Raw genomic sequence first — 14,627 nt, 5'->3', positions numbered from 1 at the left:
GTCTTCTGTTCACAACCTAAAACACTGCGATCACAATGTTGGTGCTATGTTGCTGACACGCACAAATACAGAACCACGTTGAACGCCGGTTCCACTCGGCATCGGAAAACAGAACCGAACTCAGCACGGAAGGCACCCAGGCAGCCGGCAGCAAAACCTGCCTCTCTTGGACGGAGTTCCTGCGATTTCCATAACGTCGACCACGTCGACACAGTTCCTCGTGGTTTCGCTACTGAAGTTCCGCGTGAGTTCCGAAATCCGGAGACGGCCATCTTACCCAGTGTACGTGGCGTTGCTGGCACTGCTCCGGAATTTCGCTGTTTCTAGCAGCTTCGTTTGCTCGTTTGATAAAATTAGTGATAAAAACGTCAATGCAACCAATAAGTTCTGCACATTTGGACTAGAAGACGTAATCACAGGTGACCTTCGCTGCCGCTGAAGCTTAATCGACGCAACAGCATTTACTAAACAACTAAACAAGGGAGAAAGACGCACAGTTGCTACTTTTTCCCTCCATTTTTTCTTAGTGTAGTGCCCGTACCTGGTGTGGGCAAATGCAGACTTGTTTGCAAACAGCGTGTTGGTTATACAGGGAGTTCCCGAAAAACAGAACCGTGTTTTTCGGCCCGGATGAATAAACTATGCGTCGAAGAATAGAAAGCTCAGACCCTTTCGGGATGTGAAGCGGTTGGGATAGAACGCGAAAGTTTCAAAAAGACGACGTGCCTGGATTACAAGTTAATTGAGGAAAAATGACATTTCGCTATGAGCTAGCGTTCACCTAAGCCTAATATCGCAAGAAGAAGAAATGATATTGTGAACGCCCTCGCGATTTAAATCAGTGCAAAATATACTTATCAGCTAGAAAAGGCGTATTGATTATTTTCTTGCCAACAAGTATGCTTTACTGAAATATATGTTACAAGCGCCAACAATGTCATTTTTTTTTGTTTTGACGAAATTAGGCAACCGGTGAACGTTGGAAAGTTCGTTTTTCTCAATTGTCTTTTGATCCCGGCAGCGTCATGTTCTCAAACCTTCGCATTCCATACGAACTGCTAGGGTCACATTCTCACAGAGGCTGTGTTCCAAAATTTACTCGATCCGACTCCGGAGCAAAGGTTTCGTACAGTGGCGCTTCAAAACTTACTCGAGCTTTCTCGATGACATCAGAACTCGCGTTCCAGAAGCGGATTGTTTACTCCGGAGTAATTACTCAGGCTATACTCCTCGATCGGGGGGGTAACGTTGGATCAAATCGAGTAAATACGTCACGTGATCAGTTCGTCGTCTGCTTTCTGCGTCGAAAGCCGTCAAAGCTCACTAGCACCGTTGGCTTTGGTGGCGGACATTCAAAATGACAAAGAATGAGGTGCAGCCATTTGTGTGTGGTTATTACGATTTGCTATTTTCAACGCAGGAATTGACTGCATTTCATCCAGACCGTGCACTCTCCCCGGGAAGGTATACTTGTTCTTATTATCAGAGTGCGAGCGTAAACAGGAGCTTCTCCGCATCCTCGATCTCTGCGTTGGAGGGAATGCCGTATTCTCACGTCCACGGTTGAAAATGTTCAAACGCAGTAAATGATGATGTAGTATTTTTGCTTCCCCCAGAGTGTGTGTAATGAGAGGGCGAACGTAAGTTACGTATTACTCTTAAGACCACACCCTGCCCTGTACCGCTTCACAGTGTGGAACCAATATTTGCAAAACGTATAATCGGTGCAAATTACAATGCGTGGAATATATGCGTTTATGGCACCTGAACTAGAATTACAGCAGTCGCGCTGATTAATAAAAAAATGACCGCATCTTGACGTGGTGAATGATGTTCAATTGGGCGAAGCTCTGGTGGTGCTTGTCTGCGTAGACGCTGAGTCGCAGCATGCCAAGCCTTTCGTTCGTATTCAACCTTATTACAAAGAGAATGTGTGGCATGGAACCCGGTTCTATACGTATTTGAGCATTTGACCGCAGCGCCCTCTTGTCTATAAACGTTGAGCCAATGCATGCAAAGTTTAACGCGATCATATCCGCATTTGACCGCAGCGCCCTCTCCTGTATAGACGTTGAGCAGCTGCATGCAACGTTTCATCCATGACATCCCCAGCTCTTGATTTACTACCACATCTCAGAGCCCCCTACTCGTCCCGCACTCGTGGCCGAGTGGTTAAGGCGATGAACTGGAAATCCATTAGGGTCTCCCGCATAGGTTCGAATCCTGTCGACTGCGCGAACATTTTTTTTTCGTGATTTTTTTTTGCCCTACACGAGCACGTGAGCTCACGAGCACTATCACCAGCGCGGGCACCAGCACCAGCACCAGCACCAGCAAGATCGATGTGAGCACGCACGCCGGACAGACAAAGCTAGACCCTAAGGAGCTTCGCCCCTAAAACAAATCTTTGATGTCTAACTCTAAGGAGTATGTAATTTGGATCTCAATACCCGAAGGAAAAATCCATCAATGTAACCCTGTTTGGCAGTCAATCTTTTTCTAGAGGACCGCTGAGTGTGCCTGACTGTACGTCAAGCATGTCTGATTGGCCAACAAGTTACTCTGACCGACAGTCAAACTCCAGTCGGACTCCACTTGTCGGCTTTCTAATGGTTTCCTGGTGGCAGTCGGCCGCCGCGAAATGCCATCAAGATGTCTTGGTGGCGATTCTGATTGTACATCGATAGTCTCTGACTGTACGTCAAAAAGCTTTGACGTGCAGACAGACGTACGGTCAAAGGACGTAAAGTTCGTTCGGATACCACTGTTTCGTCAAATCTATGAATACGAAAAATAATCTATGCACAAGAAAACGATTTCGGGACGTGAGCCCATAAAACTGCTGATGTTAGAGATATGACAAGCAGCCAACCGACAACCTTGATCAGAAGCCCGCCGAAACGCCGAACATGCGCCGAACACGTCACTTCGCAACTTCGCCTCGCCCATGGAGGCTTCGCCGAGCTTTCATGGACGATCGCTCTCGACTCGTTTGGTTTGCCCGCTTGCTCCAACATGTCGATCCTGCTCGGGCTCTACAATGTCTTATGTTTAGTAGAATTTCTACTCGACAAGACCCAGCCTGTAGTGAGTTCCGACGATGTAAGGGACTTTAGCGGTGTAGTTGAAGACAAGGTGTACCAGGTGTACTGGGCGGGAGTCGCGCGAACAAAAGGATCGTTCTACGGCGCAAAGTACTCTACATGGCAGGTGAGTAGAACTGAACTACGGCGAGTGATGTACGAGTGCTTTGCATAACATACTGAAGGCTTAACTGCATTTGCAGCCAAAGCATCTGTATAAAACGAATGGTCAAATCGAGTTTCCAAAGCGATGGCATAGCCTGGGAGTTAAGGTGACCGATTTGTACGCAAGTGGTCGCGGGTTCGATCTGCGGTGGTCCTGCTTTTTTTTTCTTTTTTTTTCTCAAACATTTTGTTTTATCGAGGCATTTGGCGATATTTATGAGTGCGTATAGCTTTACTCTTATATAAATGCTGCCCTTGTCGATGAAATTCCCTTGGCAGTGGCAGTCAGACGTCATCTGATGGACCATCAGAGGACGTCATATGGTCCATCACATTCCACCAAGGCTGGTGACTGGCAGTCAGTGTCCCAAATTACGTTTTTTTCATGGAATTTTCCATACGGAAGGTGGGTAAAAGGAACTGGTGGATTCACATCAGAAAACACCGCGTCGTCATTAATATTATCGTCTCTTCGAATGCTTTCTCCATGATCAAAAAGATTGTTTTCTATTTTTTGTCATCGCCACTATGTCGTCTTTTTGCCGTAGCCCAAGACGAAGCCAATCCGCGTAATATCCAGGTGATTATTTCGGCCGTTCCAAAATCGAGTCGCGGATCGTTTACTCGCCATGTCACGTGGTATTACCCGTTGACGTATAGGAGACAGGTTACTCGGGCGAGATTTGGAACATAGCTGGAGTTTGAGCATTCGTCGATGTGTGGTTTATTTACCTGTGCAGCAAGACACAGCTCCCTTTTCTCGGGAACCCCCTGTACATTAAGATCCTGTGTTGGAAATGGCATTTGTCAGAGGCTTGCGACCCCTTGAGATGGTAAATGTACTTCCTTAGACAAGGTTTCGGAACTGACTATACCACGAAGTAGGCAGCCACTGCCTCCCAGTCCAAGACGCTGTAGCGCGTTTGTGTGTGTTTGAGCTTCTTCAGAGAGAAGGCCAGTGGCTGCCATGAAGGAGTATAGAAAACATGGAGAGGGCACGACGTCATTTTTTCTGAAGCCTAGTCATAAAAAACGTAAACAATGAGAATGTAAACCGTAACAACTTTTTTTGTAACACTGAGAGAACCCGAATTACACAAATAACGAATACAAATTCTTTCTCTTTTTGGGTTGCAATGCGTCTGTTTCGTACGGTGTACGGTCACCAGTGAACGCACGGAGCAATAAGGGTGGCGAAACGAATGTGTGTGGTGTCGCGCACCGCTGGGATGAGGTTTTGCGTTGTGAGCGGCTGCAAAATTCGCTCCGGTCGTTCTTCTGTGAGAATCGCGTTTTCTCGGTATGGCTTTCTTGAATTAAACTCTGAATTTTGCAGTCACGTAGGTTAATTAGTAATCCCCCGAAGCTCACCGAACTGAGAAAGCGAAGGGTTTCGTTCCTCGGTCACCGTCGAGGCAATGACGACCCCATCGAAGAAAATTCGAATCTGCGGAATCTGTGACTCTGCGCAGTCCGAAGCAAATCTCAAGACCGAATCGAAGAAAGTTTAGAGCCGGACTCTTCCAGTGACAGTTGATACGTTTGCTTGCTATATTTCGAAACCCTATCCACAGGGAAAAAAATAATAAAAAAACAGACCTGGGACGTTTGGGTGATGGAGACAAATTTAATTGTAACTTACAATAGTACATTAGGCGCGGTCACAAGATGCTCGTACTGTTCAGTCAGCAGGACTTGCTAAAATTGACATGAAAAATAAAGCTATACTACAACAAAAAGGAAGCTGGCGCAGGGACCGCGCAGTCTCTGCTAAATGTCTCAAACTAAGCTAAGTCGTCAACATCGAAAAGTGTAAAACCGAGTTACATATTTTACGCCAATCACAATGTCTTTATACAGCCACACGCTTGTTTCGCTCAGATGAAGGAACATATAAGTTTATTCGGAGATACTTCAGGTCACACGCAATCGGCGTTTGATATATTTCTTCAGTCGCGATGTGCACCAGCACGAGCACCAGGCGCCGTACATGAGAAAGTGTATCGCGATCATGCTTGGCGGGAGTGTCCAGCAACGCACCTGCCAACAGCCTTGCTCCGTTCACCAAGAAGAAGAACGTAATGACGATCGTCGACATTCGGAAGTTTTCGGCAAAAACGACCGGGACCGAACGCCTCGGCATGCTTGCACTCGCCGAGCGCCGTTTAACAACTGCGAGCAACAAGGGGTTTCATCTGCAAGGAGGTTTGTTTTGGTTTGGCTCAGGCAAGGAGGTTATGAGCTGCGTGAGTGACTGTAGAGCCATCAACGACCGCCAGCGCCTAGTTGAAGTGGTTTGTTTTGGTTTGGCATGGGAGGGGCGAAAAAGCGTGAGAAAGGGGCGAGCGTCCAGAGGCTGTGGTTTGCGGAAGCTACGGGGCTGACGTAATGGCCTGTCTAGGTCTTCTAACTTTTTCGGTTGCCTCTGGCCGTCGATGTGTTGGCGGTGTGGCTCCGAAGGAAATAGTCGAGGAGACCGTCGTGATCGACATTGGTGCGATGCATATAGGAGTTGCAGAAAGGAGGTGGTCTTCTTGAAGGCTTGTTTCGCTGCATAAAAGGCTCCCTCAGCTTCTTAATTCGAGCGAAGAGGAACAGCAAAACGTCCTTTCTCGCCAAGAAGAAGGTAGAATGTTTGAAGCAGCTTGGCGCAGTGTCCAATAGTGCGCCTGTAAAATAGTGACCTTGGCCACCGGAAGAAAGAAATAGCCCTGAGTAGCAGGTACAGGTCAAATGCCTGAGACATCATAGTGAAAAACAGCGCGACTCACCCAAACTAACTCGCCAAATGTACATTCTAAAAGGCTAACGTATCAGCGCGGGGGCGGAGTAACTGAAGTGTTAAGCCTCTTGCGACGGCTTATATGATGGCTCCACAACGGCGCATCCGGTCGTTTGCTGAGTTGATAATGATGCCATGCGTGGTGTGGTGTGTTGTTCTCTTTTGCAGTTGAACTTTCGACTAACAGTTCGCTCAAGTATCTATGGATAAACATTAATCCCGTCGACATATATTCAATAAATCGTTGAAATGATTGGGAAGCATTACTAGGGCCAAAAGACAGGCGTAGAAATTAAAATATGCCGAGGGGCGTTGTGACAGTTGTTGAGGGGATGCCCTCTTTAGTTAAATAAATTTGATGGTATGTGAGGTCCGTTTTCCAAAAGATGGTATATCTGCGAAGACTGCATGGTGAAATATTCGCCGTTTTGGAGCGGATACAGGATTGGAACGGTGGTTTAGTTCAGAATGCGGCAATCTCCGCATAGTTGCCAAACGCCGACCATTTGTGAAACCATGTGACAAAGCGACGCCCAAATGCTGGATCATGACGGTACTGTCCCGAATTCTAACATGGGGTCTAAAATGGGCCTTAGCGATTCTTAGCCCCTTTGGGGCTAGGCGGCGTGGGTGATTGAAAGCACATAAGCCCGTTGTTGGTGTGTAATGCACCACGTCATGTCCAACAGGCATCCAGCCGGGAGATCGAGTGGTGTTTAAAAGGTGTCATGCACTTGATTGGAAGCGGAGGCGAACACCGGACTATGCACATTGGAAGCGATTTGTACAAAGAGTTTTGTCTTTGATTTGATAGGCGTCGTGTCTTGGCGTCGAATAGTCGGCTAGAAGCGAATGAGGCAAGTGTGCGCCCAGGGTCTCCTGGCCGACATCGTCCCCCAGGAATAACCACGGAAAACAAGCTTGATATTTGTATGCCAAAATGTAGCGAGAAGCGTTTTGCATGAACTGGAAGGGTCGCGCAGTTCACAGCCATGTAGAAACAAAATAGACTGACGAAATTGATTGGCAGTTGTCACATGAACGGCGCTGACTTCGATGCCGTTCTTCTGATGGGTACCATGAATGAATGGGAAATCGAAGCTAACAAGCATAAAACGATATTGCTTCAATAAACAATAGGTATAACTATCGTACTTAACCTAAACGGCATGAATGCATGAGTATCCGTATCAAACAAATTTATACTAATATTTAAAAAAAAGAAAAACACGCTGGTAACATCCTGCAGCTGCTCAGCAGTAAGTAAACACAGGATAATTGAGAATACATGCTATATAAATATAACGGCAGAGCTTATCATTTATAGAACACTCACACAACCTATAAGAATATGCAAACATGTTTCATAAAGAAAAAGGCGGTGACAGGCGGACTACCTATGGGGCGGTGAAACGCTGTGACATATACACTTCTCTCGTTACCTTATCTCGGTGCATTCCTAATATAGAGGTCTCATGGAAGGATGGTTTGCTCTTGCAAGTCCCAGAATGCACCGGTAGATGCCCACCCACCGTGGCTCTCGAAGAATCGTCGTGCTCCCTGAGTCTGTCGTTTAAGCTGCTACCGGTTTGTACAATGTAGACATTGTCACAAGGGAGGGGTATCCTGTGTTGTGTGTGCCTTTTCTTAGCCCTCGTTGTTACGCGGTCTTACACCTACACCATGTTTAATCTCCACGCCCTCGTCCAGTGTTAAGTTCACCTTTATGACGCGACTGAGAGTTTAAAGGGGTCATGAAACGCTTTTCCAACTTTTTCCTGTTTCGCTTTCCTCCTCAACTCATAAATCGCGCATTCCACCAAACAGTTAAAGAAGACGAAAAGGGGGAGTCCCCTCTTGCTCGCACTCTCGTTTGTGTAATCCCAGACACATCCATTCTCCCCCTAGAAGATTAGCCCGTCGCTCAAAATTCAGACAAAATTTGCTTTCCCCACCCCGTTCATTCCGAAGCTGACAGTGCTGTTGAAGCTACGTGCTCGTTGGGCCAGCCACACTTGCCACGTGAGCGTGGCAAATGTGGCTGCAGAGAATGAAGTCAGGTGATGAAAGGGAGGCGGCTGATTGGTCCGGCAAGCGCGTAGCTTCCACCACAATGTCAGCTTAGGGGTGAAGGGAATAAGTGAGGTCCGGTTGCGTGTGACGTCAGTTTGGACCCGATAACGCGCTTTTGGGACCGCGGATGTATCACAGTGAAAAGGCAGAGAGGTTGCGAAGGGGAGGAGGTACGAAATAGTCCGCTCTGTTTTCAAATTTTCGCACTGAAAGTCAGGCTTTCGACTTTCTACCTTTTTTCTTTTGGTCCACTGAACGATGTGCTATTAGTAAAATCTCAATCTAAAATGATTTATCCCAACCCAAAAATCGTTTCATGGGCCCTTTAAGGTCCACTTCATTTTCCACATGCTGTACATGCTGTACACGGTGCAGAGAACTGCGCATAGAACAGGTAATACCTCACAATATGCGGAATACAAATCTTCTCCCGTCTTTTTCGAACAATAGTCCGCACCCAGCACGTGCATAGTCCGTACATGGGCATAGTTCGTAGGCGAAATTTCTCATAGACAACACAACTTTAAAAAAAAATACTACCTGCTAAGTTAGCACAGAAAAAAAGCTTGTATTACCTAAAATTCTGCATTAACATGATTTGTCATTCACAGAATCGCTCGTGCTTTTTTCTTTATGACAAATATTAAAAAAAAAACAATTCTTGAAGTAGTCCTTACCTGTAGGTATTTCCCTGTTCTAAGCACTGACACCTCTAATCTTTATTACTATAATTTTTCCGGTGAGACGATTATTTTTTTTTTTTTATGTCAAAAACTTTGTAATATAATTCTAAAGTTGACAGCCTGGTTTATACTTCTGTTGTTTTGTACATACTTGTAAACATTTCTTGTGAGCATAGTACTTTTTTAGGCAAACATTTGAAAGGATTGTTTTGGGTATATGCATGACTTCAAAAGTTTTACATTTTTATGACTAATAATATATTGTTTATATCAAATGAATTGCTCGTTTTTGTACCACTATGGTTCCTAAATTCACTAGAGAGTTGTTCTTGCAGGTTTATAAGCAAGGGCCCTGTAGAGGTGCGTGCCTCTACATCACGTATTTTATTTACAATATCTACAGTTTTGCTTACGCCGTTCTGAATGTGGTCTCGCTGCTCGCGATCCTGGTTTTCGAGTCCCGTGACCGCTCCTCTTCCTTCTCTTCGTAAGCGGTCACTACAAGTACTCCCCCCCTAGTGAGGAGGCGGAGGTGACGAGCGTTTACGTCTCTGCGGAAGCCACTGTCGTGAGGATTCCCAGGTTGTGTCCCGACTCAAGTTACATGCATTGCCTGGCTGGAACTGAGCTTGTCGAGGTCTTCGGAACGGTGTTGCATCTTGTACACAACAATCGGAGTCAAGGTGGGCTGCCTTAACTCTGTCTAGCGAGACGACTTTCTCGTTGCCTTTTACCAGAAGTGTCACCGTTTTGTCACTGCGTCTCAGAACCTGAAACGGTCCATCGTATGTGGGCTGTAGGGGTTTCTTGACTCCGTCGTTTCTGAGAAAAACGTGTGTACAAAGCAGAACATCAGCCGGAATGGACGTGTAACGTGTCGACGGTACCCTTGTGTAGGTAGGTCGGAGGTCCTGCATGAGAATACGGAGTCGTTTCACATAGTTTTCGGCACTCTATATTTCGGTGTCGCTTGATTGGCTGAAGAATTCTCCTGGCAGACGGAGTGACGAACCGTACACCAACTCGGCCGTGCAGCAGTTAATATCCGTTTTGAAAGCTGTTCGTATGCCGAGCATAACTAATGGTAGGGCTTCCGTCCACGCAATGCTGTTTGGCTGAGCCTTGATTGCTACCTTGAGCTGACGATGGAATCGTTCTACCAAGCCATTAGATATCGGATGATAAGCTGTGGTGTGGATGTGCTTGACTCCGAGAAAATGGGAAAGGCTTCGAAACAGTGATGATTCAAACTGTCGTCCTTGGTCGGTGGTGATGGTTTGGGGAACGCCAAATCGACTTACCCACATTTCAATTAGCGTTTGTGCCACTGTTTGTGTTGTGATGTCTCTCATCGGAGCGACCTCGGGCCACCGCGTAAAACGATCTATGGCGGTCAAGATGTAGCGGTATTCATGCGATGGGGGAAGTGGTCCTACAATGTCAACATGAATGTGGGCGAAGCGGGCATCTGGTGGGTTGAACGCGCCTAATGGTGTGATGGTATGCCGGTGTATCTTTGCACGCTGGCATTGCACACATGTCTTGGTCCATGCACGCACATCAGCGTTGATGCGGGGCCAGATGAATCTTGGCACAATGAGACGTTGCGTGGCTCTTATTCCTGGGTGGGATAGGCCATGAAGGGAATCAAAGATTGTCCGGCGTAAATGGGCGAGTATAAACGGTCGAGGTTGGCCTGTCGACATGTCACATGCTACCGTGTCGTCAGAGCCATGCATCCGCACGTCCTGGAAGACAAGTGTTGCAGAAGTTGTTCGGAGCTTTTGGAGTTCGGCATCAGCGCGTTGCGCTGCTGCAAGCTCCGCATAGGGGACCAGATGAGGTTCGAAGGAGCATCGATTCACACCGATCCTGGAGAGCGCATCAGCCGCAGCATTTTCTGTGCCCTTGACGAAGCGGATGTCAGTCGTGAATTCTGAGATGAAAGCCATCTGCCGCACCTCTTGCGGAGTGTGTGCTGTGCTGTTGGATGTTAGTGCAAATGTCAATGGTTTATGGTCGGTGAGGACAAAAAAAATTTGGCCTTCAACAAAATGCCGGAAGTGCTTGATTGCGAGGTATATAGCCAGCAGTTCCCTCCCAAACGTGCTGTAGCGAACTTCTGTTGGTGAAAGTTTTCTTGAGAAGAATGCCAGGGAATGCCAGTTATCTTCCACCTGCTGTTGTAGAACAGCTCCCACGGCACCATCAGAGGCGTCAACCATAATGGAGATGGGTGCGTGTCGCTTGGGGTGTATTAGGAGCGTGGCGTTGGCAATGGCATTCTTAACTGCCTCGAGGGCATGATGGGCAGCCTCATTCCACTGCTGTAGCGACGTTTTCGTCTTGTTTCCTTGCAGCATTGCGAAAAGTGGTTGACTTATACGGGCGCAATGGGGGATGAATCGACGATAAAAATTAGAAAGCCCCAAGAACTCACGGAGCTTCGTTGTCGTCGTCGGTGTTGGAAAGTTTTTGATGATGTCAACTGTCTCAGGCAGTGTTCGGATCCCGCGGCTATCTACGTGGTGTCCAAGAAAACGTATTTCCTCGACACCGAACTCACATTTTGTCACATTGACGACGAGTCCGTAATCTTGCAACCGAGAAAACAGCTGTCGAAGATGGTTGGCGTGTTCTTCCGGTGTGCGACTGAACACAAAGATGTCATCGATGTAAGCGAATGTGAATGTCAAGCCGCGAAGAACCTGATCAACAAAACGTTGGAAGGTTTGCGCGGCGTTTCGAAGTCCAAACGGCATTCTCAAGAACTCGAACAAACCAAATGGTGTGACGATCGCAGTCTTGGCAATGTCTGTCGGCTCGATGGGGATTTGGTGGTAGGCTTTAACCAAATCCACTTTGCTGAAAATAGTGGCCCGTTCTACCATGCCACCGAGGTCTTGAATATGTGGGATCGGGTAGCGATCTGGCACTGTAGCCTTATTTAGAGCTCGATAGTCCCCACAGGGTCGCCAGTCTCCGCCTTTTTTTGGTACCATGTGGAGTGGGGAAGACCACGGACTCGAAGAAGGCCGTATATACCCAAGTTCGAGCATGTGGTCAAACTCATCCTTGATAATCCGAAAACGGTCGGTTGTCAAACGTCGTGGTCTTGCGAAAACCGGGGGGCCCTTGGTCTCAATGTGATGGGTGACGTTGTGCTTCACGCTTTCATCGGGTACCGGCGGGCGGAAGACTTGAGGAAACTCGTTGACAACGTTCTTCCATGGAGTGTCCACTTCCGCTCGTGGGAGAGACGGACTGAGAGGCGTCACCTTTGATAAGAGAACTTGGACGCTAAGCTGCGTGTCGGTGTCGAAGAGCGAATTCCTTCTCATGTCAACTGTGAGGGCGAACCTTCGCAAGAAGTCTGCTCCAATTATGGCTTGTTGGACGTCGGCGATGGTGAAAAGCCAGCGGAACGTCCTGCGGAGCCCGATGTCCAGTGTCAGCGACTTTTCTCCGTACGCCTTGATTGAAGACCCGTTTACTGCTTGGAGTGGCGGAGATTCTTGGCGTTGCCGACGTTCCTCCATCGTAGGGGGCACAACGCTTACCTCTGCACCAGTGTCTATCAGGAAACGAACCTTCGTTTGGCGTTCGGTGACGTAGAATAGTCGACCTGAGGTGGGGCTCTCGACGCTGGCGGCCTTCAGCGCCTGCCCATGCCGTTTCCCGAGTAAGTACATGGCGGGCAACATTGCCTTGCGTGTTGTCCATAGCGTCGGTGGTACCAGCATACCTCTGATTCGGAGTCGGTGGACTCGTGGCGTGCGTAGTTCTGGTGGCAGCGGACATTCTCCTTCGCGGTCGGAGAAGGCGACGGTCGTACGCGTAGCCTGCGGAGCTCTTGACTCAGTTGGTCCACCCTGACCTCCATGCGCTTGTTAAAGTTCATGATTTGAGTGAGTTGAGCTCCAACCTCAGATGGCGTAGGTGGCGGTGCTGATGCGCTTTGTTCCAGGGCAGAAATGCTGGACCCACCTACATCTATAATCTGGTCCGCCATACGAGCCAGAGTGGCGATCGAGTCTGTCGTCGTTGCGCTCAAGATCATGCGCACTTGGGCTGGAAGGCGTTGAAGGAACAGCTCCCTCAAAATTGCTGTGTCATTTGTTGTTGCCTTGTCTCCGAGGAGCTGTTCTATTCGTCGAAGAAATTCAGTAGGCTTTCGATCGCCCAACTCCTCGGAAGTCAAAAGCTGCTGCAGTCGGCGCGGTTCGGATTCCGTTGTGCGTCGTATCAGCTCCTCTCGTAGTTTCTCGTAAGGTTGATCGTCTGGAGGTGAGCGCAGTATATCCCGTACCATGGCCGCTGTTGCTTGCGGAAGAGCCGAAACCACGTAATCGAACTTCGTCGAGGACGACGTAATTCTATGCTTTCGGAAAATGGATTCTGTTGTCAGAAACCATAGTTCAGAGTCGGCCGACCAGAACTCGGGCAACTTAATGGTCGTTGTCGTCGTCCCCAAGATGGACGGGGTCTGAGCAGAGCCGGTGTCATCGCCTTGACTCATGATGCAAGTTGAAAGCTGAGCTCACCGAAAACCAAGGATCTGGAACTGTGTGGTTGGCTCAGGGCAGTTGTCTCTTGTTACGGGGTCACCAATTTGTAGAGGTGCGTGCCTCTACATCACGTATTTTATTTACAATATCTACAGTTTTGCTTACGCCGTTCTGAATGTGGTCTCGCTGCTCGCGATCCTGGTTTTCGAGTCCCGTGACCGCTCCTCTTCCTTCTCTTCGTAAGCGGTCACTACAGCCCCAATTACAAGCCGTAGAAAGTGTATATATTATTATAAGGAGATCGCTTCAGTATAAAGAATCAGCCGGTGTGACTATATGATTTATTGTTGTTTATTTTATTCGAAATTTTATTTCCTCTAACAGTAGCTTTTGAGCTCTTAAGCTGCATAAAGTGCAAAAAGTTATTTCACATTTCAGCAAACTTTCCACTATGGCTCTCGGGTGTTTCGAAACAAATTGTTTCCAGCGTGGAGGGGTACGCAGAGTGAATGCGCCTTTTGCGGTTTTCCGATTTATCATGGTTGCCTGGAAAATCTCCACTCGTGATTTACCTCCGAATGATTTGATCTTCTGCAGTCATCGAAATCATACGAGTATGTCACGAAGTTTTTTCTCGTGAAAATCACAAGAGATTGAAAAGATACGTTGCTTACATTGTTGTGAATATTCGTTGTGCGTAACAGCTGTAAAACAAGAGTTAAAGACCGACCTACTACCTCGGTCTTTTGCAGGGGAGATAATCGTTTTAGTATCCTCTTTTCAGAAACTGCGAGGACAGTCGTGTTAGAGGGTTAGGGGAAGTTGAAAAGTGGAGAGGAGAAGTGGAAAGCGAAAAGTGCACGTCGGCCTCTTAAAAAAAAAACATAAAACTTACAGAAACTTAAAGTACTTAGAGGAGAAATAAAACCATAGAACTTGAAGAAAACGTAACTCTTTAGATGTATATTCCCCGAGTTGAATATGTATTGTGCTTTATCTTCGCGTGCCTCGGGTCTTGCTCAGAAAAATATTATCTCAAGCACACCACTCACTATAAATTACAAGAAAATGCATTGCATTTTCATCTCGCACAATGCAGCGAACACTTATGTTATTCCCGTTTTTACAATCTTTGCTTTGGAGCCTTACAATGAGAAAGAGACTGGCTTTTTGCTATCACGAAATTACTGTAACATGCATTCTATCTCTATGGCTACAATGTGCAGCCCTAGCGCAACCACTGGAATCGGTCGTTGAGATCAACGAACTTGAGTACATTACGAAGAGCGATATAATTTACTTCTTTTTTTCAGATGCAGTCGTCACTGAATTT

This window comes from Ixodes scapularis, unplaced genomic scaffold (assembly GCF_016920785.2).
Source record: "Ixodes scapularis isolate PalLabHiFi unplaced genomic scaffold, ASM1692078v2 ptg000683l_1___fragment_1__unscaffolded, whole genome shotgun sequence".
NCBI lineage: Eukaryota > Metazoa > Arthropoda > Arachnida > Ixodida > Ixodidae > Ixodes > Ixodes scapularis.
The sequence above is the reverse complement of the archived record's forward strand: the minus strand, read 5'-3'. Positions refer to the sequence as shown.